This window comes from Dromaius novaehollandiae, chromosome W (assembly GCF_036370855.1).
Source record: "Dromaius novaehollandiae isolate bDroNov1 chromosome W, bDroNov1.hap1, whole genome shotgun sequence".
NCBI classification, from domain to species: Eukaryota; Metazoa; Chordata; class Aves; order Casuariiformes; family Dromaiidae; genus Dromaius; species Dromaius novaehollandiae.
The window spans coordinates 30,247,077-30,270,414 of NC_088130.1; the positions used below are offsets into that span (position 1 = coordinate 30,247,077).

The window sequence follows — 23,338 nt, forward strand, 5'->3', positions numbered from 1 at the left end:
GCTAAAATGCAATTTCTTTTTCCGTAAGAAAAAAAGTAGTGTGTTTAATTTTTGTTTCCTCCTTACCCCTGTGTTCAACTCAAGTGTGTTTAGAGATTCTGGCAGGTTTTGAAAGAGAACCTAAAAGGGTAAAACAGTAAATTATCTGTTTTAGCTATTTGACACATAGGCAGCGAATTTTCTTTCTTAGCCATACTGAAAGCAGCTAACCTAACATGAAAGGAACCTCCCCTTAGGTCAGAAGGGTATTTCAGTTAGTTCTTGGGGCCATGTATGTCTTAGGATTTCTGTTAAGATTCAAAAAGCTGTTTGTTAACACTTGCAGCTCTAACAGCTCCTTTGTTGTTATATAATAGAAAGCTCCAATTTTTTCCCCGTGTTCGAACACCTGAAAAAAAATTATTTGCTTTTTTTATTGATATACAATAGCTGTAAAATGCAATTTTTCTTTATCTCTACAAAAATAACTACTCACAAGCCATATAAGCTGTTTATACCAATAATAACAGGATGCTTAAACATTTGAAAACTTTATACTGTCTTTCAGAAGTGTCATGCAATAACTTGAATTCTGCATTCACTGTCCCTTGTAGCAGATGTTTAAATGAATGCTCAGGAAGCAGATATAAGGTAAGACCATGAAACAGAGCAATTGGAAGTGGTTTTCTGGAAAGAGATCGGTACTAGCTGGATTCTAGTCTGGATTTTTAGTTTCTTGAATGAGATAAAGGGGAGATCACAAATCTAGTAGCCTTTTGAGGTAGTGGTAAGGCAACATGGCTCAACCTGGTGTTCCTTCTGTTTTGTCCTTAAATGTCGGATTCAGCTTTCTATTGGCTCTGCCAAGACAAGCAGCAGCTAGTTGGGTCTGAAGTAGTTTAAGTTACTTCCTCGGCTTATTTCTTCATGTTCTTGTTTCTGCTAGCTGACACCAGTTTTCTTTGTTTTTGGTTTGGAGTGGAGGTGTCGAAACTCTTTTGCTGCAGGCAGTTTTTCATCTGCTTGAATTCACCAGTCAGGGCTGTTTCAGAACTGTGGGCCACTGATTTCACTTATCATTTGGCACTTAGTGCGTTATTGGCTCTGATGCTTGTTTGATAGCATCACAGCCTCAGCATGTGGTGCTACTTTGATGCTAACGCTTCCCTTGAATTTTCATATTCTCCACCTAAAGTAAATCTATCACTTGCTTTCTGCGTGTGTGATATTGCCATGTCATTCCCTCTCAAAATACAATTCCAGCACATCCATATTCAGATGTAGCTTTCCAGAAGCAGAATAGTGGAATTCTAGGGTGCTGCAAACTGGGGAGGGGGAAGGGAGTTTCTTCTATAGGTCTCTCCTTCTGCAAATCTCTTCAGCCAGCTTCCAGCTGTGCTCCAGGACCAGCAGATGCCCTTTCCTTCCTCAGTATAACATCATCCCACCAGATGCAGCTTCTTTCTGTTTTCTCTGCAACAGCCCTACTTACCTTCTTGTGGCTTGTGAGCTGCTAGAAAGAGACAAAAAAGTGACAAAGGCCTCATGCCGCAGTTACAAACCTGAAAGCTGGTGGTGGGGGAATGGACGAGGACACCATAGAAAAGTCCTGGAAGAAAATAGCAGTTGTTCTGCATTGCTAGAGTTAAGAGTGTAGTGACTGCTTTCAGAGAAGGGCATTACCTTTTCATATATTCCAGCCACATTATTCCGTAGGGAGAAACTAGGGAGGTTTCTAACTGGACTGTTTCCTCGACATGAGTAGAGCAAGCAGGCTGTCTCTTTTGCCTACGTTTGAACTGACTGTAGTGCAATAGCTAGGTAATCATGAAAACAATTCTGCTAAATAAAGAGTTTGTTCAAGCCTTTCAGTATATAGCAGTAATGGCTTGCTTGCTTAATGGCAAACTCAGATTTTGTAGAAATGTGTACATCACTATTTTAATAGGGTATGAATTGTCACTTTTGAATTCTAATCATTGGAAACAGTTGTAGAGCTTATGGATGGAATTATGGTTTGTAGGTTTTTAGTTGTTAAAGATGGAGAAGATTTATTTAAGCTCTCACCCTCCAACAAGACACAACCATAGTCACTTAAGGGAGTATGATATTATTTTTGGTAGGTTTATTCTTGCTCAGAAAGCCAGGAAGATCATCACCCGCCCCAGAAAGTATTTCTCTTTGGTTGCATGACTGTTTTTTTACCTTGAAAGTACTACCTTTGCGCTTCCTTTCTTGCAGAAGCAAATTTAATGACATTTTATTGAAAACTGAGAATGTCCAAAGAGAGCCTACTTTAAACTGAGGCATGATTGTTTGCGGGTGGCTTTTTCTTAGGGAATTTTAGATCAGCTGGCAGATACTAGTGGGTAAGACTCATTGTCCAGTGTTATACAGGAGTTCCGTTAACATGTATGAATCTAATCCCAAAGATTAAGTCAGTGTTCAGGAATCCTGAAGTGCCACTGTCTGTTGCTGGAAATTGTGCTACAATGCCATTTAAATCCTGTCCAAACTAATCAAAATTAAATTTGGTACTTCTCCAAACCAAGGGAGGGTAAGGCTTCAATATGAGCTCATGTCAGATTCCTCACGTACACTGTATTTCAAATAGCTAAGCTCACCTGAAATTTCCATACAAAAATCAACTCAATCATCCATATTCTTTCTGAAGTTGCATATGAATTCTTTTTTTTTTTAAGTAAGTTTGCTGGCTTTGAAAGTAAAATCTGTCAGATGATTTTAGGGCGAGGGAGAGGAGGCTATTTTGCTGAAAGAATGATATATTCTTTATGGATGCAATTTTCATATACTCTCCCAAAGTGTATTTCCAGATGCGTTATCTTTTGCTTTGAACTTGCAAAGACATCAATCCTGAAAAGGCCCATTGTGTTTTAGTGAATTAATGTAAGACTGTTGCCATAAATGACTCATTTTAAAGCATCATCATCAGGGTTACATTTATACTTTCAAAAAGCAAATGCATGCAACTCTAGCAATCCAATTCACACTCTCCTTTTAACAGCACAGTCTCTCAGTGGTGGCAGTAACTTTGTGAGCACACATCTGAATTGATACTGTGATTTGAGTGTTGTTGCTGTAGGTATTCTATCCTGGATAATGTCTAAGATAAAAGAAAAACCAGTTCAGTAATTGGAGTTTTTGAAAATCTATTTTATCTGCTTGTTTTTGGAATCCACACTCCTTCCTGTGTTTTGTGTTAATGTATGCTTTAGGGCATTCACAGTGGTAATGAGAAAGGAGAATATGTTGGCTATGTGCAGTCCTTGGGTATTGTCGATATGGTGCACGCGGGCAGCTAAGGTGCGTGATTATTTTAGCAGGAGAAGAATATCACTATGTGGAGAATATGCTTCTGTTCTTCATAGGCTAATAATCTATATTTAAGGATTTTGTTTGTCCTAAAATTCCACCTAATTGTGTTTTGTCTCTAGCTGTGAGGCATATATTATAACTAATGATAGCCAAAAATACTAATGATAGTTGTTAATATATAAGTATGAGGGTTTAATGGCGTCTTAGGGCTGAAATGCAAAGGATAAAATATAAAGACTTTAATTTATATCAAAGTCACTTTGCCCTCCAGAGGCATAGGGAAAGGCTTTCAAGTGGATGTAAAGAATTAATAGATAACATAAAGGAGTGATAATGTAAAAAGATTCCAGTCCAATGTATTTTTAACAACCTTTATACCAAAGTTAAAACAAGCTCTTTTTTCAGTTGTGAAACAAAATTGCCTTCAGCTTGCTAGACAGGAGCCTTCAAAAAGGCCTCAAAGGAGTCAGTTATACTTAATATGGTGGGAAGGATTACACTTTTTAAGTTTTAAGCTTGGGTGTTTCTGTGTCAGGTTTTTTTAATTGAAAACAATGACAACACTGATTAATAGGCAGTAAGTGGTAATTGATATCTCTGAGATAGGAAAACTGCTGAATTAAAAAAAATGAAAACAAAATACTATATTGTAATTTGAGTAACTGTAACCTGCTAATGTGGAAGATGATCTCTGTCAATGGTTAGAGAAGCTTCACTGTGTACAAGTGGAATTCCTTCCTCTTACTAAAAACAGAAATACACAAACCATTGGCACAGATTTGAAAATATTGTTTGCATATGCCAGTCAGTTTGCTAGGGGGTGAATGTTGTTTTAAAGTGCTATTTTTTGACTTGTTAGTTAGGGAAGATGTTCTTGTTAGCAGTAAATAGGGTCCTCTTAAGCTGCTGTAGTGAAATGCATTGTATTCTGCACAGAACTGGTTCTTTAGATACGTCTGCCCTTATCATCTTTACAGTTTTCACAAGCCTGAATCACAAGTTAGGTGAGAAACAATAAATTTTTGCTTTAAAGATTAGGCTTAACAAAGTGGTTTCATCCTGATTAGTTGTTTTGACCCAGGAGACTCTGGATTCCAAATGCTGAATTTTTAATTGTTTGAGTGCTAAGCAGTTAAAAATACAGCTTTTTTTTTTTCTTTTCTTTTCCCCTCCTAGAAAGCTTTGGGAGAAAGTGAAGTTGTGTAGAAAAATACCAATATAGATGGAAACAGAAGAATCATGGCAAAGAAAGGAAATTTATATATGGCTAGCACAACTTTGCTTTTTCGAATCTACTCTTGTGACCTCTAGCAATGATAGAAATTCATAAACCAAAGTAGATTCAAAAATGTGAATCTATAAAGTTTGGTGTGATCCACCAAAGTAATATAATCTTATCAGTCCTTGCTTCTGCATTGTTATTACTTTTCCTGTGTTATGCTTAAGTCTAAGTCTAAATCCTGAAAACGTTTGCAGAGGAGAATGCTTTTCAATACACTTACTCAACAACACACAAAGTATAAGCTTATATGTAAGTGTTCATAAATTCAGAGTCATATTTTATAATGCCATGCATCTTATTTGTCCAAGAGCAATAAGGAGAGATAAAAATCAGTACTGGTAAGAAAGCTAGTTCCAGATAAGAGACTTAGTACTGTTTATGTGTAGGTTTAGCTCTGCTTATAGTGAGATATGTTGTTCTATCTGCCTGTTAATACAGATTTAAATGGAAAAAAAGAAAATGGAGTGAGGTAAATCTGGGGAAAGAAAATATAAACTGATAGTGTTTGGGTGTCAAAACTAACATTAATGTCTTCCCTTTCCTCTGTTTTTATTGTCATTTTAATTTTGATTTTTCAGTCTAAGATCAGCTGGTTTTATATCATTCTTGCATCTGCAGTGAAGCATGTAAATCTGTCTTTATTTAGGTACTTACATTTGTTTCTTGAGTTACTTATAGAAAAAGGATGGATTCTGTCAGGTTCCTTTTCCTTAATATCTGTCTGAGCCCAGTTATCTTTCTCTGTTCTTAAATTTCTTAAATTTTTATTTTTCTTCCTATCTTTCTGGACTCTGTACAAGGGTAGTGCAAACTAGATATGCATGAGGAGGAATTTAAAATAAACACATACCAGTTCAAAACAGGAGACTCACCTCAGTGCACTTTCTGTATTTATAGACATTATACTGTGTAATTGAGTATCTGCAGGCATTTCTTCAACTTTATGCAGTAAGCAATATAACATTTTAATTACTTTTTCAAATTCATTGCATCTATTAACATTGTGCCTTTTTTTCTGACAATATGAAAGATAAGACCAACACAAAGCAAATATAAAATCACACATAAAAAGCAAGAGCTAAGTAAAGAGCTTGTTACTGATCTGTGAGCATTTGGGATAAGAATGAATAGCATCATTTAAACAGAAAAGTGATGCAAAAAAACCCAGATAATCTTCATCAATATTTGTTTCTAGCATGGTAGCCCCTATGTATTTTCAGTTCTGTTTCTCCCTGTGAGAAAAAAAACAGCAAGTTTTTCTTCCTTGGAGCTTTTCTTTACAAGTTTTGAATTCACTGCTTTTTTAACTTTCAGTGAAGAAATGCCCTTGATGTCCTTTCACTTCATCCAGTTTTCTTCTGAAAGTGGACAGTGGGAAGAGGAGATTCATTCTTTTCAATGAATCTAAGCAACCTACCTGACCAATGAAGACCAAACCGAGTTGTGAATGAGAGGGGGAAGGGAGCCAAAAGAGCAGCAGGCTAAACAATTGTGCTTTTTGCAGTCTTGTCCCACAGCAAGCTCCCTGGGCACTGCTAGCTGGACCACAGCTCGCTCTGAGCGCTCCAGGAAATTTGTCACCTGATCACCATGGCACATTGAAAACTCTTTGGGTCTAACTCTTACTTGACCTGTAAGAGACTTGTTCTGATTGAGAGGAGTAACTTGCATATATAGGGGAGGAAGGAAAGAGAAGGGTGCCTGTGTGCCCTGCGAGATGTTGAAGGCAATCTGATACTGTATATACGAGGCACATGTCATCTGCTGAAGGGTTTCTATCTGGAAATATCACAGCTCCTTCAGGCTACATTTCTGTATGCTTTCCAACTCTGAATTAGTTAGTGTGTCTAATCAAAAGAATGAAATACCATTTCATTTGTTGAAAAATTATTTTCTATTATGTTACAGAAAATGGTTTGATGAATGACAGTATTCAAAGTATTTATAAACACAGGCATATTATTAATACTATACTCAATGTGTGTTAAAGCAAGACTGTCTGAAGATAATACTTGCTTCTTCCTTATATCACTGAGGGTGGATATCCCTGTGTGAGTAATTAAATTCCTAAACAATTATAATTTTTTTGTCATCCTTTTTGAGTTTATACTTGGTATGCTTTTCTTTTTCTTTTCTTTTTTTTTTTAGCTAGTCTTCATATTCTATCCTTTGTTATGCATGATATTACACTTCTGAGGCAAATGGCTATATTGCTTCCCACTCACTACCTGTGTTTTGAAGCTATCAACAAGTTAGTGTGATCTGCTAACATGTATTGATGACATACTATTTGCGTTGTGGCACTGCAGTTTGGAACATATTAGATGATGCTAGCTAGTCCCAACTCTTCTAGAGTACAGAAGATAGCAAATTCAGGAAGGGTACTATAGTGCAAGGTGGCAACTCATCAGAAAAATTGTAGACATTATTTCTAAAAGAAAAAAAAGGAGGAGCACTTCAATACAATAATGATTATTAACAGGTTTCCATAGTTTCTGCTGCATAATTTTAACTCTCATCACATAATCATCTGACTACTAAGTGATAATACCACAGGTCCAGATTAAATTACAATATCTGAATAAAGTTGTTTCTAGTAATAACCTGCCTTTAAAATTAGAATTACACTTATGTACAACGGACAGTGAAATTTCTGGTTCATCAGGAGAGGAGTTATAAAACCTTTCAGGATCTGTGTTATCCAAGTGAAAATACATCAAATATTGCAGAAGTTTTTGAAAAGCTGTGAGCTGATGTTACATTAGGTTAACAAAAAGAACTCTTAAAAAATGTATTTATATTGCCTTGCAGTTAGAAATGATCTCATGCAACTTTGAGCTATCATTGATGATTATCAGCAAAAATTCTTTGTTTCACACAAACTAATCTTTGAAGATATAATTCTTCAAAATCCTTGCCACTCTTTCCATGCATAAAATTCAAGTATGTATTTGCAATTTGCAAATGCAAAAGTCCATTGCTGTTAAATGACACAGATCCTCATCCAGATAACTACTGTTTTGTTGGTTTTTTTTTTTTTTTTTTTTTTTGAGATGGAGCAGTGAAAGAGCAAAGAAGTTGCTGAGCCTCTGTCTGTATCTCTTGTAAGCAAGAGTAAACCTTTTATTCTTTCTATGTATGCCTAGTTGATGTATGAGGTAATGACTAATTTTGTGGAATATCATAAGAGGATGCAAAATGGCAAAACTTGCTGAAAGATGTTGTGAAAGTTCAGTTCTAAATCCTAAAATACATATTCATTGTAAAGAGGCTCATATGCTTGCAAGCATTTGCATTTTTTCTGTGCTACCAAGAAAACCAAATGAGGGGTGGAGAGTGTTATGTGTTCGAGTGTTTGCATTCCAGCCTTAGAGTATCTTGATCGTGGGTTATTAAGTTTTTTTTAAACATGACCAGTGTTTGTGTGTCTCAGACTATTAACTTTCTGTATTAAAAAAAATAAAAATCAAACCAGCATAGTCACAATAGAGATAGCATTTAAGTAATTGGTGTCTGTTCAATTTCTTATGAACATTACACATTAGTATTACTAAACGCAATTGTCTTTTACACATGTATGCATATCTTTTGAGAAATTACATTAATAAATCAGGAATTAAAATTTCAATGCAGACTTTTTCTAGAAAATTTCAGTTTTGCATTAAATTCTTTATTGAAACTGTGAAAGCACTACCCAGTTCTTGCCACAATAAACACTATTTTTTATGCAGATTTGAATTCGTTGTCCTGAGCACATAAAAGAAAGCTAATCTGTTGGAGATTTTAGTATTTTTATTTGCAAATGTGTTATCTTAGCCTTTCAGAAGTGATTTTCTGTTAATTTTGCATATCTGTGTCCAACAGTGAAAGAAATTGCTTTATTGATATGATATCACCTTTTAAGTGCCCCATCCAATGTAGAAGTTAGGTGGCCTTTTTCATACTGATAACTTTCATATATACATTCATATATGTTGAGCATCTTTTCAGGAATATGTATACAGCACAGAAATTAATGTGGTGTTATCAGGCCTACCTACTGTCCCATTCACATGCCCAGTCAGATAACCTGCTCCCAGCAGTGCCTGAAGATGATGCAGTCTGGCCAGTCACTTCCCAAAGTAAGGCAGCGTGAAATGGAAGTACGGGGAGATCCTGTAAGCAACAGGAGAGTAAGTAACTTCTGTTTCTATTGCCTGTCTTATTTGTTTGTTTTAACTGCTTTTAGGAGACTTCCAATTCATGAGAGAACCTGTCTTTGATTGTGGTTAGAGGATGAAGTATCATCAGACTTCTGTTAATGCATTTGTTCCACTGTCTCTTGGACAGGGTGCTTTCTTCTGTCATACTCTCATTTTTTGGCTGCTTCACAAGTTCTCAATGAATAATGTTAAGTACAAAAAAGGGGATAGTTAGTCATTAGATGACTTAGGTTTCTAAAGGCAGAACTACTGAAATGATGTCAGTTCCTATGAAAATATTAAAAAAAAAAAGTCGCTAGATTTAGTATCAGTTGGAAGCTGTTAACTTTTCTGTGAAAATTTATCTAACATACTTTGGTTAGTAATTTATAGTTCAGATTGAGGAAGGAGGAGGAAATTAATGGCTTTCCTTCACTAACAGAATGCGAAGATTACAGAGTGGATTTAAGTCTCAAATGAGGAATCCAAGTTTCCACTGTCTGTAGTCAACTGGCATTTTCTGTAGAGGATAAAGATACTTGCACAGTACAGTCTGCCAGGTTTAATGTCAACAGCAACAGTTGTTAGCTTTTTGGCTTTCACAATCAGTATTGCATTTGAAGGCATTAATATTGTGGAGCTTGAAAAAATTTTTTCAGGTAGTTTTACTGAGAAGTTTTTGCATCAGGGAATTATGTAACAACGGGAATTTTTAATTTTTATACATTTCTGCTTGAACATGAATTTAGTCAGTGAACTAAAATCTTATTTAATATATTTAAATTTTTCTTCAAATCAACATTATTCAATGAAGAAATATATCTGTTCATTTAAAAGTATCTATTTATCACTAACTCAAGGCATTTCACATTTGTTTTCTTACATTATTTATAAAATTACTATTGTAGATTGTAGCTCTTATAATTTTGATCTGGTGAATTCTAGATTGACAAAGAATTGGGGATCATTCTGAGAAGTACTTTCAGAAAAGAAAAACATTTCCTGTCCTAAATGCTTGTATAATCTAATGTAGGATTATACAAAACATGTTAGGCAGCAGAACTGTGTAGGAAGGATAGATGGGCTATGGGAGACTGAAATGCCTGTAAAATAAACATGTTTTGCATAAAAATGGGTCATCTTTGCTTGCCAGCTGTCTCATCGTTATCAGATAACAGAGTACCAGAGTCATTTTGGCAGAGTTTTCAGGAAGGATTTGTAAGAGCATGAGGCAGAGGCTTTATGGAGTTTGACAGGTAGTTTTATAGAGGCATGTTTGTACGAGAAGGCATCTTGGTTCTTAAGATAGTGTGCAGTGCCAGAGAGACTTCTATGTGCTTTACACACATTTGCTGTTGCATTTTATCGTGTAGAAAATTTCTATTAATTTCAAATGTCATATTGTTTTAAGTCAGTAGGAGAGCTGCCTGACTTGGGACTTTTGGTTTAGTCCCCATAGAGCATATCATCTCTCCGGTATCCCCTGGAAGCAGATGGCTTGTGCACTTCGACAAAGAGCCTCAGATGTGACCTTTCTGGCTGCTTGTAGCTACCAGGAACTGGATGTGCATGGTTATGGGATAACATGCTCTAGCAGATAATCACAATATACTGTTTTTATACTGTCCAAATGATGGCCCCAATGTGTTTGAGAATCACTGAACTAGCATTTATCTGAGGAGACAGGAAGGGATTTATGGGCTACAGTGTGGGAGACCATCTGATCACAGGTGCAGCCCTGCTGCGACTTCCCCAAGACGTTTTACGGGGAAGATAAACACTGAGGTCTTTGCGGCCCTCCTGCCAGTGCCGTTCTCCTGCCCAGTGCTGCCTGTGTGATAGCACCCTGGGAGTTTGGTCAGAGAGGGCTCACACGGAGCCATAGTGCTTTGCCTTATAGTTAAATGGAAAGAAGGAAGGAGCTGATTTTGCTTCCTGATGCTCAGAAAAGGATTTGAGCTGACAGACAGTTTTGTGACTCTCCTGGCCAAAGCATTTGTACTCTTTTGAAAGTATTAAAAGCCCCGCCAAAGTTGTTTTTGTCTCAGCACCATGTTGTAATCTCCGGAAGAGATCCGTAAACCCTGATCTATTGTTTCAGAGGTCACTAAACACATGGATCAGTGTTTAGATTTGTGTATTTATGAACTGGTGCAATTCTGTGATGGTTGTATAGACAATATAATTTCAAAATAACTAAACAATCTATTAATTTTTACAAGTGCAAGTAAGTCACAGTATCGGCTCGCACTGTTTATTACCAATGTACAGTGTGCATCCATGCATATATATACGTACGAGAGAACAATCAGTGTCAACATTCAGATGAGAAAGCGCTGGAAACAGAAGGTTCTTTCACTTAAATGTGTACTCTTGTCGACTTCAGTAGAATAAATATTCTTGATACACTTTCATTTTTAATTATATGTGTGTATATGTATATGATAGCACTTAGAATATCTGCTGTCATCTTTATTGACTAGTGTCTTAACTTTTTTCTCAGTAGTGTGTACAGTAAATTTTATTTTTTAAATGAAAAAATAGTACAATCCAATTTCAGATAGCAGCTATTTTATTTATGATAGTTGTACTAAAATCCCAGGATATAAAAATTTAAACAAGCATAAAAGATTATTATGACTAAAATATATACCTGCGTCTCAGTCTACATGAATATGCTTGTAACTTGTATATGCAAATACTTAACTGGTAATTAGAATATACATGGGATATCTTCATCTTGCTGTATTTCTGAAATGTTTTACATGTGTTTATTCCACCACATTGTCACTTCCACTTCACATGGGGCTCCATTTATTTACGAATAGCAGCAGGATCCTGAAACTGAAGCTCATGGAGGACAGAGGGCAAAATCAGGTATTCTCTTGAGTTCCCTATTTGCTTGATAGCTTTTTTTTTTTTTTGTATTTTTCTTTATATCAAAACTAACAATAGGAAAGTTATCTCTCTGGGTGTTAAACTTGGTTTTGCCTGGTCACCCCTGTCTCTGAAGTAACGATCATTGCCTGCTAGATGTGTCACAAAGACTGGATCAATCACAGAGAATTTATCTTTTCCTCTGAAGGAAATGACTTGGCCCACAACATTTAAAATATTTTCATTGACATCGTTTATCAAATCTTATAAATTAAGTAGCAAAATCATTTTCCAATTCTCATGAATCTCTGAAAGAATTACCATCTGTGATTTGCAGTCTGTCAGCAAACAGTAACCACATAACAGCAAATATGTAACTGTATGCATGGATAATACATGTGAAACTTCATTTTTAAAAGGGTTCAAAACCTCAAGCACATGTACAACATACCCTTGGACAAGCTGCTCTTACAATCTGCTGGAGATTTGGTGTAGATATTTCCACAGATCGACTGCAAAGCCAGCTGACAAAAACCACTGTTGAACTGAATTAACAACAGGCACCAGAAATTAGTGCTGAATCTCAGTCTGGAAAACACACAATGGCTGCAGGCCACACCATCATAACTCATAAACATTTGTGAAAGCACAGCGTCATCAGAAACAGAAAAAAACTTCCTCAAATTGTTTCGCATATGAAAAATAGCATTTTAAACAGGATGATAGAACATGAAAACACTCTGGGGCAGTTGCCTTCTCCTGCACATCAAACTTAAAAAGCAAATTTCTATTATCTGTTTTGCTATGAAGATAACAGAATAACTTACTACTGCGAACCTACGAAGTTCTGTACTAATGCTTTGGCAGGGTTATATTGTAACTTCTTGCATAAATAGATTGAGAAGAATGCAGTTCATATTAGTTATGTGATAAAGCATGAATTTATAATTTGCTTGAAACAAGAATATAATTGTGTTTGAATGAAGGAAATATTTTAGAAATGATCTAACAGCTCTAATTTGTTCTGTGCAGTTCTGGCATGTTGATTATGGTGTTAAAAATGGAAATATAAAAGCTTTGCTTGACAACTAGGATTGTTGCACAGTACTGAGCAATACTGTTTGTATTCTTTTTTCTTTTCTCTTGCTGACATTGCTAACTAGATACAGAAACACAGTCTACTGGGGACTGTGTTTAGTGGAGTCCCTCAGCTCTCCAGTGTGGTTTATGCCTCAGCCTGCATTTCCACTGGACCTAGCAAATCTGTTTTCCACTGGCAGGATCATTCTTGCTTGCAAGAATTCAACAGGCATTACTTCTCTTTTAGCCCTTCCTAATGATGGGATTTTTCTATCTCTGCTCTGTTACAATTCTTCCATAACTCAGTTTGGGTTAAATTCATCTCCTGTTAGCTATGAATTTACAGGATTTACAACAGAGTTAACTTTAGGCCAGTGTTTGAAAATTGGATCTGCATGGACACTGGCTTCTCACTCACACTCACTCACACACACACCCTAGTTAAGCAGCTTGATCTGATTTCATACTGTGGTAATTCTAGTTGACTTTCCCCAGTTTGAGAGCTAGTGGTCTATTACTGTCTGTCACTTTGATTCTATTCCAGGTTACAACATGTGGGAAGAGGGAGATCAAAATGGATGCTGTAATTTCATTTGCATGATATTTTTTTCTTTTTTCTTTTCTTTTGGTTTGGCTCCACTGGCAAAGTCAGATTAATATGCAAGTGTGTGATGTGTGGACCATAACAGAGAAGCGTTGTAAACAACCTGTTTTCAGTTGTTGGTGCATGAACAATAATTACTTGCCAGTTTTCCTAACCATTTTATTCGTTACTGAATGGAGATGTTTTAAGGAATTTTAACATTAGAAAATCTTCAAACTGTATAGGAATTAGTTTACAAGTTCACATACCCTTAAATGTCCACTGCTTTAAGTCAGAAATCTGAAACAAATTTTTTCATATAAGCTCTTTTCTTCATCCCATGGACCTGGGAGAGCACAGAACCCCTTCCTGTTTTCCCTGCCTTGAACTGAATATCATTATGTAATATAGCATCACTGTGTTTCATTCTCATTTGTATCATTCAAGTATGAACTGATTGATTGGCTCTGCATTTATGTAAATGTAATATAAATGTCAATGTCTTGAGAGTGCCAGAAGAGAAGAAACTACAATTTCTTTTTCTTTCCTCTTCCATTTGTACCATTGAAAATCACATTCATCACTTTTTTGAGCTACTGACAGTCTAGTACCGTGAAAACCAGGAATGCTGCAATTGCCTTGGATCCATTGCTGCTGCACAGCCATGCAAATTGAAGTCCTTGTTGCCCCTTTAGCTCAAGATTATTTTCAGCTGTGATTTCCTGGGTAAATCCCATAATCTTTGTCTGCTTTTATATCCCTAAAATGAGATTAACAAGGTTTACTTTAATACATAAGCACAGTGTTGGTCCTGTATGAATTGTAATTGCTCATAGAACATGCCAATGCTTCTACAAGAAATGACAGGTCATCTTCATCTAAAGTTTCACACAGAAGAAAAAAAGTCTTCCTTTGCCATAACAGATATATGACATTCTGTTAATGACTTCTGAGATCTGTGACTAACATTATGACAAATCATGCTACTTGTTTCTCAAAGCCATTTTCAAGTTAACATTATTCCAGTTTGTTTTTCATTATTTCTGGAAGACTTTCTTTTTCAGCAGATGCCTTATATCTATTTTCCTCCTAATTACTTTAAGAACAAGATCAATTCAGAGGCACACATGTACAGATGCATAAATTAATTCTTCAGTGCGTTCACCTCTGCAGCAATGTCCATAAACCTCATCTAAAAAAGAACCACCAATCATAGAAAAGGAGCAGGGGGGAAGGAGTTGGGATGTTCTTTCTAACATTTTCTGGTTCTTAGACATTTTTATTCTTTATCTCAAGAGGCAAAGAGAAATTCTAGCTCAGCTTTGTGGTACTAATTCATGCATTAGTTTGTGGTACTAATTCATGCATTAGAAAGAGGACTTCCTCAGGCTTTTTTTTTTTTTTTTTTTTTTTTTTTTTTTTTTTGTAACAGTGAACAGAAAAATTAATAGAGAATCAGATCTCTTGCTGTTTGCTGTTTTAACGCTGCCTAAACGAAGACAGGTAGGCTCCCAAGGCTCCCTGTGTGTCTAATGGAGAGAGAGAAGCTGCTCAGAAGCACTCCTGGGTGCAACTCCTTTCTCTCCGTTGTTTCCCTAGGTAGCCTACAGAGAGGAGCTGCTTCATTTAGACATCTATATTTGGTGCCTAATTTAAGGAGTGCACTCCTCTCTGCTGCTCTCCAAAGGATGAGACTATTTTTGTAGTCCACTGGGTGGTTAAAGGCTTCTTCTGTTATAGCTGTACATCTCTCCAGGCTACCAGAAATGCAGCATTCTGAATCGTCTATACTTTGCGTGTTTTTTGTAGATTGGTTTTAGTAAGTGGTACCGCTGGTGCCAGTTAGCTTTATACATAAGGTTAATGTAACATTAGCCAGAACAAAAACAGATTGAAGAACACGGTTGTAATAAGGTGTGCCTATTTAAAATAACAACACTTAAAATAGCTTTAAAACAAACAAACAAACAAAAATCTTCTGTTTGGGGGCTTTTCTTGTTTTAAGCCTATTTTTCTGCTTCTCAGAAAAGGAAATTTGAGATTAAAAATGTTTTATGATGCTTTATCTTGCCCATATCATAGTTGAAAGATGCTTAAGTCCATGCTCGTGAAATTCCTTTTTTTATCTACTGCTCAATATAAAAATTCAATAGCTAGTTTAGAAGTCAGTTTTTTCCTCTGCAGAATATGGATTTTTACCTCAACTGTTCACCACCTCCTGCCATCCCAGAGGGAAAGTAAAAGGCTGTGACAGTGATTGCTATGAGGAAATATCAAGAAGGTTAGGAAAAAAAAAAATCTCTGAATGAACAACAATACAATTTCTGCCTGGTACGATGCAGTATAGAAACACATGGAATATTAAAAAAACATGAGTGAGTACAAGGGCATCCCACACACTCGTTTGTGTCTCTGAATATAGCATCCAGTGAGAGATGTATGTATATATAATGATTCACAATGATGTATATCAAATGTAACTGTAATCTTTAACAAATACATACTAATTTCTCCCTTTCGTCTTTTGTATGTAACTGTAATGTCCTGTTCATTGTACCTGTGCTCATTTTTGCTGGTTATATGTAGAAGTGCTTTCCTGCTTAAAATAATTATTTTATTTTTTAATAGAGTATATATCCATATGAAATGTTTATTGTTTTTTCGGGGTCTTTGTCATTGGTGTGGTTGCTTTTTAAAAAAAGAAGTTAGATAAATTGTTCTTATATTTGTAATGAAATTTAAAAAATTTAACCAAATCCAGCCATGCATTAACTGTATTGATTTCAGTCTATTCATCCTTAGCTTATTTTGGCATATTGTGTCCAGGTTGGTAATTCACTGGGTATTTACGTACTTGACAAATAAGTCTCTGCAGGTCTAGAAGAGATATCACACTGTCCTTATCTGAAACAGTTCTATAGAGAGCACAGTCAAGAAAAGGAAGAAATCATTGTGATAAAGCTTGTAAAATGTTTTTGCTGCAAGCACTGAAAATAAAAGATTAACTGTACACATCTGTATTTCACAGGAAAGAGATATGTCTGTTGTAAAAGTGGTACAAAGTTGAATGCTTTTTATTAACCCTTTGGCTATCATGTTTCTGAGCACTCAGATATGAATAGGGTGAGAGTATTTTTGAAAGCAGGACTGAGCTCTTGGGAAAAATGGAAAATGTAAGCTAGTGGTGATGGGAGTAAGTTATTTGCTTTTCACTGACCCCTGCTCTTCCAATTTACCTTTCCTAACCATCCTTCCACTACACTTTACAGTGCATCAGTTGTCAATGTTGCATTTACTCAATTCTGTGAAATTGTGTTCAGGAGTTGAAGAGTAGGTCTTACAAGTTTTGGGTGTATGGAGTATATTTTTTCAGAAATAATAAAGCATCTGAGTTGCTGCTTCAGGGGCAAAATATAATTCATTCTCAGCTGTGGATGAGTGGACTGTCATTGGACCAGCACTGCCATTAAGACCTAGAGTAAAGCACTTTCACCTGTGTTTTTTAGCACCTGCCATATTCTGTATTATTTTGGAACTTTCTTCTATAACATACTGCTTTCTGCCTCCACTCTTTATAGGTAGTGTTGAGGAATTAGAGTTTTTGGCCTGTTTTCTCAGCTCTGCTGTTCCCTGAGCTCTTTCTCTTTCCCAAACTGACTTCCCTCCCATGCTGCAGCACTCTTCTCCCGGCTACTGCGAGCGCTGCCCCAAGTGCATGGTCCCAGGGGAGGCAGGGAGCAAAGGCCTGGGCTCGCCTACCTAAGGCGCCCTGCCACCCTGCGGCTTGGGCAGGGCTGCCTCGCATGCCCAAGTGCTGGGGAGCTCAGCAGTGGTGACTGCAGGCCTGGTTACATTTCTGGAAATGGCCTTGAGGTGTGGGATGAGTGGGACAGGTGCCACCTCAGATTTTCTGTATAACCTTATGCTGGAGTTTTCACCAAGGAAATAATGTTGTAACAGCAGTGTTTCAGCTGAGTGATAGGTTACTTTGCAGTAAAGGAGTTCAAGGTAAAAATGTCAAATCAAAGTGCTCAGTCCACTGAGTGGTGGCTGTATTTTAATTGGCAGAATCTTTATAAGGAACACAGTTAAAATTTTTCTTTCCATTCAAAATCCCAGCTCAGGATGTGGGCAGGCGTAGGCTAAACGTCTTTAGCTTAGAAAAGGGCTGCCGGGGGAAGGGATACCAGGGAGCCTTCAGGTGCCTCTCCCCCCACCAGAGCTAGTGAGCACCAGATGCAATTAGTAAAAGCCTGTTCAAGGCAAACAAAAGCAGACTAATCCTTGTTGGAGGGCACTATGGATGCATAAGGTTTGCGTGGGGTTCAGGAGCAGGCTGAACAAGTACTTGGAAGCAAGATCCATTGATGGTCGCTGCACTGACCAACCCCATCAGCTAGAGTTGCCCTGAACTGAAAATGTTTGAGCAGAGTATTAGGGAGCAGGATCATGCAGGCTTGGTCTGTCTGTGCTCTTCCCAGGCATGCCCAGGGAAGGCTGCTTGCTGGTGGTTTCTTCCTGGAGGAGGTAGGGATGGTGGTAGGGTTCATGGTCCTGCATCCCACTAAGCTAATGCTCAGAGACATTGCTACTAGTGCCACCATTTTAAGAGAGGAGCTGTTTGCCTATTTCTGCCCAAGAACAGCTGTAGACACTGCTCTTAAAGAGCCAAGGCTGGTGTGGAGAGTGACACCAGGGGGGGATCTGAGACGGGTGCTGGAAAGTGAGGGGATGGGAGATTTTGGCCCAGCTTAGTGCTTCCTGCTAATTAACTCTAGCTGGGTCCTTGCTTAGTCTGTTGGTTTGCTTAATTCCACTCTGAAATGCCTCATTAGCCCCAGCAGAGAAGAGTGGACCCCACTGTCTGTCACTGCACACCAGGCAGTTGAAAGTTGGTCATTACGGTGCCTAACATGTAGCCACCTAAGCGCTTTTTTTGATTATAAAATGGAGGACTTCATGAGCATTTGAGGCTGCAAAACTGGCCCGAACAATTTGCCTAATATCAAAGAAAACAAATCACAAAAAGGAAAATCTTAGATTAAAAAAAAACCACAAACAAACCTAAACACCTTTTAAACTTTATTTTTGTGATCCTTTAAAGTCAGATTTACTCATTCCATAGACAGGGCACACCTCTCCAAGCCTGCAGTTTTAAGCATATGCTCCCTCCCCCGCCCGTTACTGCTTTCCCCTGGGGACGTTCGCTCCCGTTGGCCGTTGCGCCTCGCGGCAGGTGCGGCCGTTGAGGGAGGGTGACGTCAGCGCCCCCGGCGAGCCGCCCCGCGGGGAGAGGCCGCCGGCCGGGGCGCCGTGGGAGGCGGGGCGGCTGCGCTCGGTGAGTCTTTTTGGAAAGTGTTTGTTTTTGGTCGAAGTTCTTCGGTGTTTTGAATCATATCGGGAGTTATTTCTTTTCCTTGGGGGGGGGGGGGAGGGGAGAGAAGTTTTTTTCTCAAGTCGTCTGTGGTTCAGTGCTGTTTGGTGGTGCTTGTTAGCGCTTGGAAAAATGAATGCAACTTAGCACGTGGTGGAGCTATTATTTCCTTGCTTGTAAGTTGTTTGCAAAATAGTGGCTGGTAATAAGGGATGTTTTTAAGTAATGGCCTTTTGAAGGGGGAGGAGAGAGATACTGAAGGGATGCATGTTTTTTAAAGATACTTTGGAGCACGTGTCCCAGTGGTAATTAATTGGGGAGGTGTAATTTGATAAGGAGAAAACCAAATATAGTTTGGTTTTTAGAAATCTAAAACCTTGTGTGAGAAGTGTTATGTTTCTGGTTTCTGCTGTATGGCTTATTTCTGTCTTGCACTAGTAGACCAGAAGAGGGAAGCCCTGTTGAGTATCCTACAGGAGAAGAAAGTGGAAATAAAGTGTTGAAACTATAGGGATTTTTTTTTCTGTCTTTCTCAAACTATAAAATTTGAGATGATTTTTTTTATGCTGGGTTAAATTAAGGTAATGGGTGGTAGAGGAGTAGAAGTGAATCTAAATATTGTTCATTGCAGGTTCCCTCCTCCCCCAAGTTTCAAGGCCTAGCACAGAAAAACAAAAGCTTTTGCTGAGTAGCCTCTTGTGCTTAGGCACCCGAGGCCAGCAAGCTCCAGGAAACTTCTGGGGAATGATTTAAGTTCCTGGAAACTGGGAGTAGAATATGTCAGTAACCAAAAAAAAAAAAAAAAAAAAAAAAAAAAAAAAAAAAAAAAACCCTGAAAATAACAACAAATCTTAGGGCCTGCCCTCTTGAATGGCATCTAATTATGGAAAAACTTTTACCTTTTGTGGTCAGTACTCTATTCTCAATATTTCACTAATTTCTTAATAGAAAACTATTAGTGGAGAAGATCATCTAGGGCAAATTACAGCATAAAACCCTTGAAAACATAATAAAGAATTTATTTGTGGCCCACTGATTTCTTTTAAATTCTGGCTATTGTTTGCTTCCCCAACACATGCGTGCACACATATAAACATATATTAGCATTAGTGGATTTTATACTGAAAAAAAAATGTTTTTCCTTCTTTAAATGGAAATACAGTTCAAGTGACTTGCTGAGTTCAAGCAGTTCTATGTTGTTACATAATTATAAAATGTTATGCTTTTAAATAACATGACAAGCCCGGAAGTGTTGATATTTTTTCCAGTTGTGGTTTTATAACAGGTGCTTGAAAATGAATTCATCTTCTCTTGCAAGGTTGAAGTTACTACTTAATGCTATTGTCTATTATTAATTTAGCTTAAAAAACCATTTTCTGCTGTAATTACAGAGTCTTTAACCTGTTCAATTAATCTCCAAGGACAGAATAAGTATTTGCTATTTAAAAAAAAGTCCACTGTTATTTTAATTAAAAAGTTGCTGTGGCTGTGCTAGAAATTACTTCAAATGTTCTATGTTAAGCATGAAATTTATTTAATGAAACCTATAAAATTATGTGAATAACTTTTTAAAAAAAACCCAAGTTTTTCTTTTGTAAAAGCTTTGTTGAGAACTTGAACCTCTTCTGTTTCCTCTCTTTGTTGTTTTCAGTATGTACCTTGTAGATGTTCTAACACAAGAAAGGAAAGAAAGAATTAAGAGAAAGCTTGGTTGTGTTTTCTTTCTTTTAACCTTATGTGATCACCAGCTGTGAATTTGACTTTCTCTTTTTTTTTTTTTTTTTAATTTAGTTTGCGGTGGATGCTAGGTCTTGTCTCTTTTCTTTTTTCTTTTTCTTTTTTTCCTTTTAAGGAGATACTTTGGCAAAATATCTAAGTTTTAGGACACTGCTTATTTACAAAAGTTAGCCAAGCCTTATTTTCCAGAATGGGTTAGTAGCAAACACCACAGAGGTATCCCCCCCCAGGCCTCTGAGGAAAGCTCAGGAATGACAGCTCTTTTGCCTCATAAATCAAACTCCTTAGCAGCTACTGCAACACTTTATTCCCACCATGAGAGTTTTCTAATCCAAATTTGCTCAGTGCAATGACATGAACTGTCAGACAAACCTGTACTCTAACCCAGACAGTGTCTGTGTCATTGCAGTAGTGAATCCAAAGCATAACATCTCAGCTCTTCTCGTCTGCCTGCCTCATTGCTCCTGCCAATACTTCACCTGATCCCTGGGTGTTTGGCAGCTCCCAGTAGTCTGCTGGACCCTTAAAAATTCCATGAAAGCATCCTCTGTGTGTGAGAGGGCAAGGGAAAATCTGTGCTGTGTGTGCAGTGCAGCTTGGGAAGCAAAGCAAAGCAAAAGTATGTTACTACTGGAAAGGTCAGTGGGATGTGTAATCCGTTAGTAAAGCACACTTCTGAGATACTGTTATTCCGGCTTTAGGTAAAAGAGAACTGAGTCAGGGGAGAAACCTGAAACCCCTATACGAGTTGGTTACAGAATCAGAATTAAAATATCTTGGCATTTGTCCTTTCAAATGTTGCTGGGGCCTTTCATCTGTGCCTTTTCTTCTTTTCATAATGCCATAAATTTTCTTGTCTTTGTGTTTCATGTTGTTATGGATTTCTTTCTCGAAGGTGTATAACTGTAGTTTGTTCCTTCACTTATTACGTCTCCTTCCTCCAAGTCCCCTTGTTTTCCAGCCTGAATCAATTCATTCATTACTTTTTCTGGAGCTAGATTTATCACAGTCAAAGATGCTTCTTGTACAACTCCCTGTACGTTTTGGTCTGCAGTTGTACACACTTGTAATAATGGCACATCTTGACTGACAGAAAAAACAGAGTACTTGACAACCTGAAGTAAAACGATTAACTCTTCAAATGGATCTACATTTTATCCTACCCAGACTGTGCCCCAGAAAGTAATCTTGCTAGATCATATTTTTCTACATTTTCTTTTACAGACTGGAGCTGCTCTTGTTGAAAAGGTCCTGGCCTGCTTCGTGGCTTTTTTTTTTTCTTTTGGTAGGAGACCAAAAAGCAAAGATTGAGTGATATCACTTGAAGGATAGTCTGTGGCTTTTCTGAGACTAGATTTAATTTGGTGAGTGAGCAGGTATTGAAAAGGTTGCAAGTCAAAGTGCTGGCTTTTACACTGCTTACAAGTCACACTCCATCCTCTCTAACGTTCTCTGCTCATGGCAGTTGTAATTAGTATGGAATAAACCTGCAATCCTGTAAGTGTATTGCCTAGGGATTTTTAACTTCAAAACAATGCAACATTGAAATATTAAGAACTAGAGTAGTATGTTCTGTGTTTGAAATTTGTATGACTGATCAGCCTCAGTATAGCATGTTCTATTAATATGTTAGAAAAAGACGTATCATTTGAGACTAGGTGACTCTGGGCATGCCAATAAACACTAAAGCTATGTCTGATGGTATTTGCTGGTAGGTGTTTTGATCAAGTGCGTGGAATACGTGTCCTACAAACACTAAAACTACAGTTTGTTAAAGGTCTGGCTGAGGTATGCTTTGGATCAGTGAATTGTGTTTGCATGACTCAGGGTACAAAGCCAGTGACTTAATGCATTATCTTACTGGCTACTGCTTTGGATAAAGTAGCTGGACTTGATTAATAAGACTTCATGCATCTGTAAACTGATGGTTTTAAATGGTAACTTCCACGTGGGCTGTTGGGTAACTTGCTAGAAGTAGCTTTGGAATGAGGTAGAAGTGTGTGGAAAAGTTGCAAGGCTGTGAATTTTTCTAATGCCTTTTAAAAGAAGCTACCTTTAGGTCTAAGAATAAAATACTGGCCTCAGGAAGTAAGGCTTACCTTACCAGAAGTGAAACACCTAAAACTTTTGTCTTAATTGCACTTTGTTTTTTAGCGTGGGTTGGAGGCCTAGATCACAATACGGACCCTCTCTTCTAAGAGCTGCAGTTTAAGGCCTGTATCTGTTACACTGAGAGCACCCCTTGTTTTGAGTAGACAAACTGACATTGGTGCTGCTACTTACTGAAGAAATGCATGTTTTAGTAAAAAGAAAAGAATTCTTTTTGTATGAGGAATGGAAACATAAACGGGTTCTTGAATACGTAACAAGTACTATTGAATCCTTTCTTTCAGTGAACAACCTTGCTGTTACGTTTAACCTCTTCTCCTCCCCCCAGCCCCTCTTCCCCTTCTAAAATGACCCAAAGTTAAGTCTTGGTTCCAAAAATTTTTGTCCTTTGTTAGGTACAACTCATGTGATACTAGAGGCTGTTCTTTTCACTTATTTACAAGCATGTTTACTAATTAGATATAAGTCCTGGAGTATGCATAAAAAGGTTTTTTACCAGAGCAAAGCTCCAATAATCTGCTTCTACTGGGGAATTGTTGTTTTCCCCAGTGTTCTAGTCAGCATCAAAGTTTATGAATTCATTGATTCAAATTGAACTGCACCCTAGCAGCTGTGATGCTGTCAGTCATTCCAGGCTGCCTTAGAGTTATTTATTTATTTTTTCTTTTTTTTTACACTAGGAATCCTTCTGTGTGCCCTCACAATGTGGTGATAAGGTGTGAGGATAAGTTAACAAAGGCAATTTTTAATATGCAAAAAAAGAGCAATTGAATTATTCAATGCAGCAAGTTCCTAAACTG

The 23,338-nt window shown here is 37.4% G+C and overlaps 1 long non-coding RNA gene across 2 annotated transcripts in view; it reads left to right on the plus strand.

Moving 5' to 3' along the window:
* The first annotated feature begins 18,604 nt into the window (after nt 1-18,604).
* The window catches only part of LOC135324276 (uncharacterized), a 63,571-nt gene continuing 58,837 nt past the window's right edge, over nt 18,605-23,338 (plus strand). For both annotated transcript variants that reach the window (XR_010385637.1, XR_010385638.1), the window contains exon 1: nt 18,605-18,656. This is a non-coding gene — a long non-coding RNA (uncharacterized LOC135324276). The remainder of the gene's footprint in view (nt 18,657-23,338) is intronic.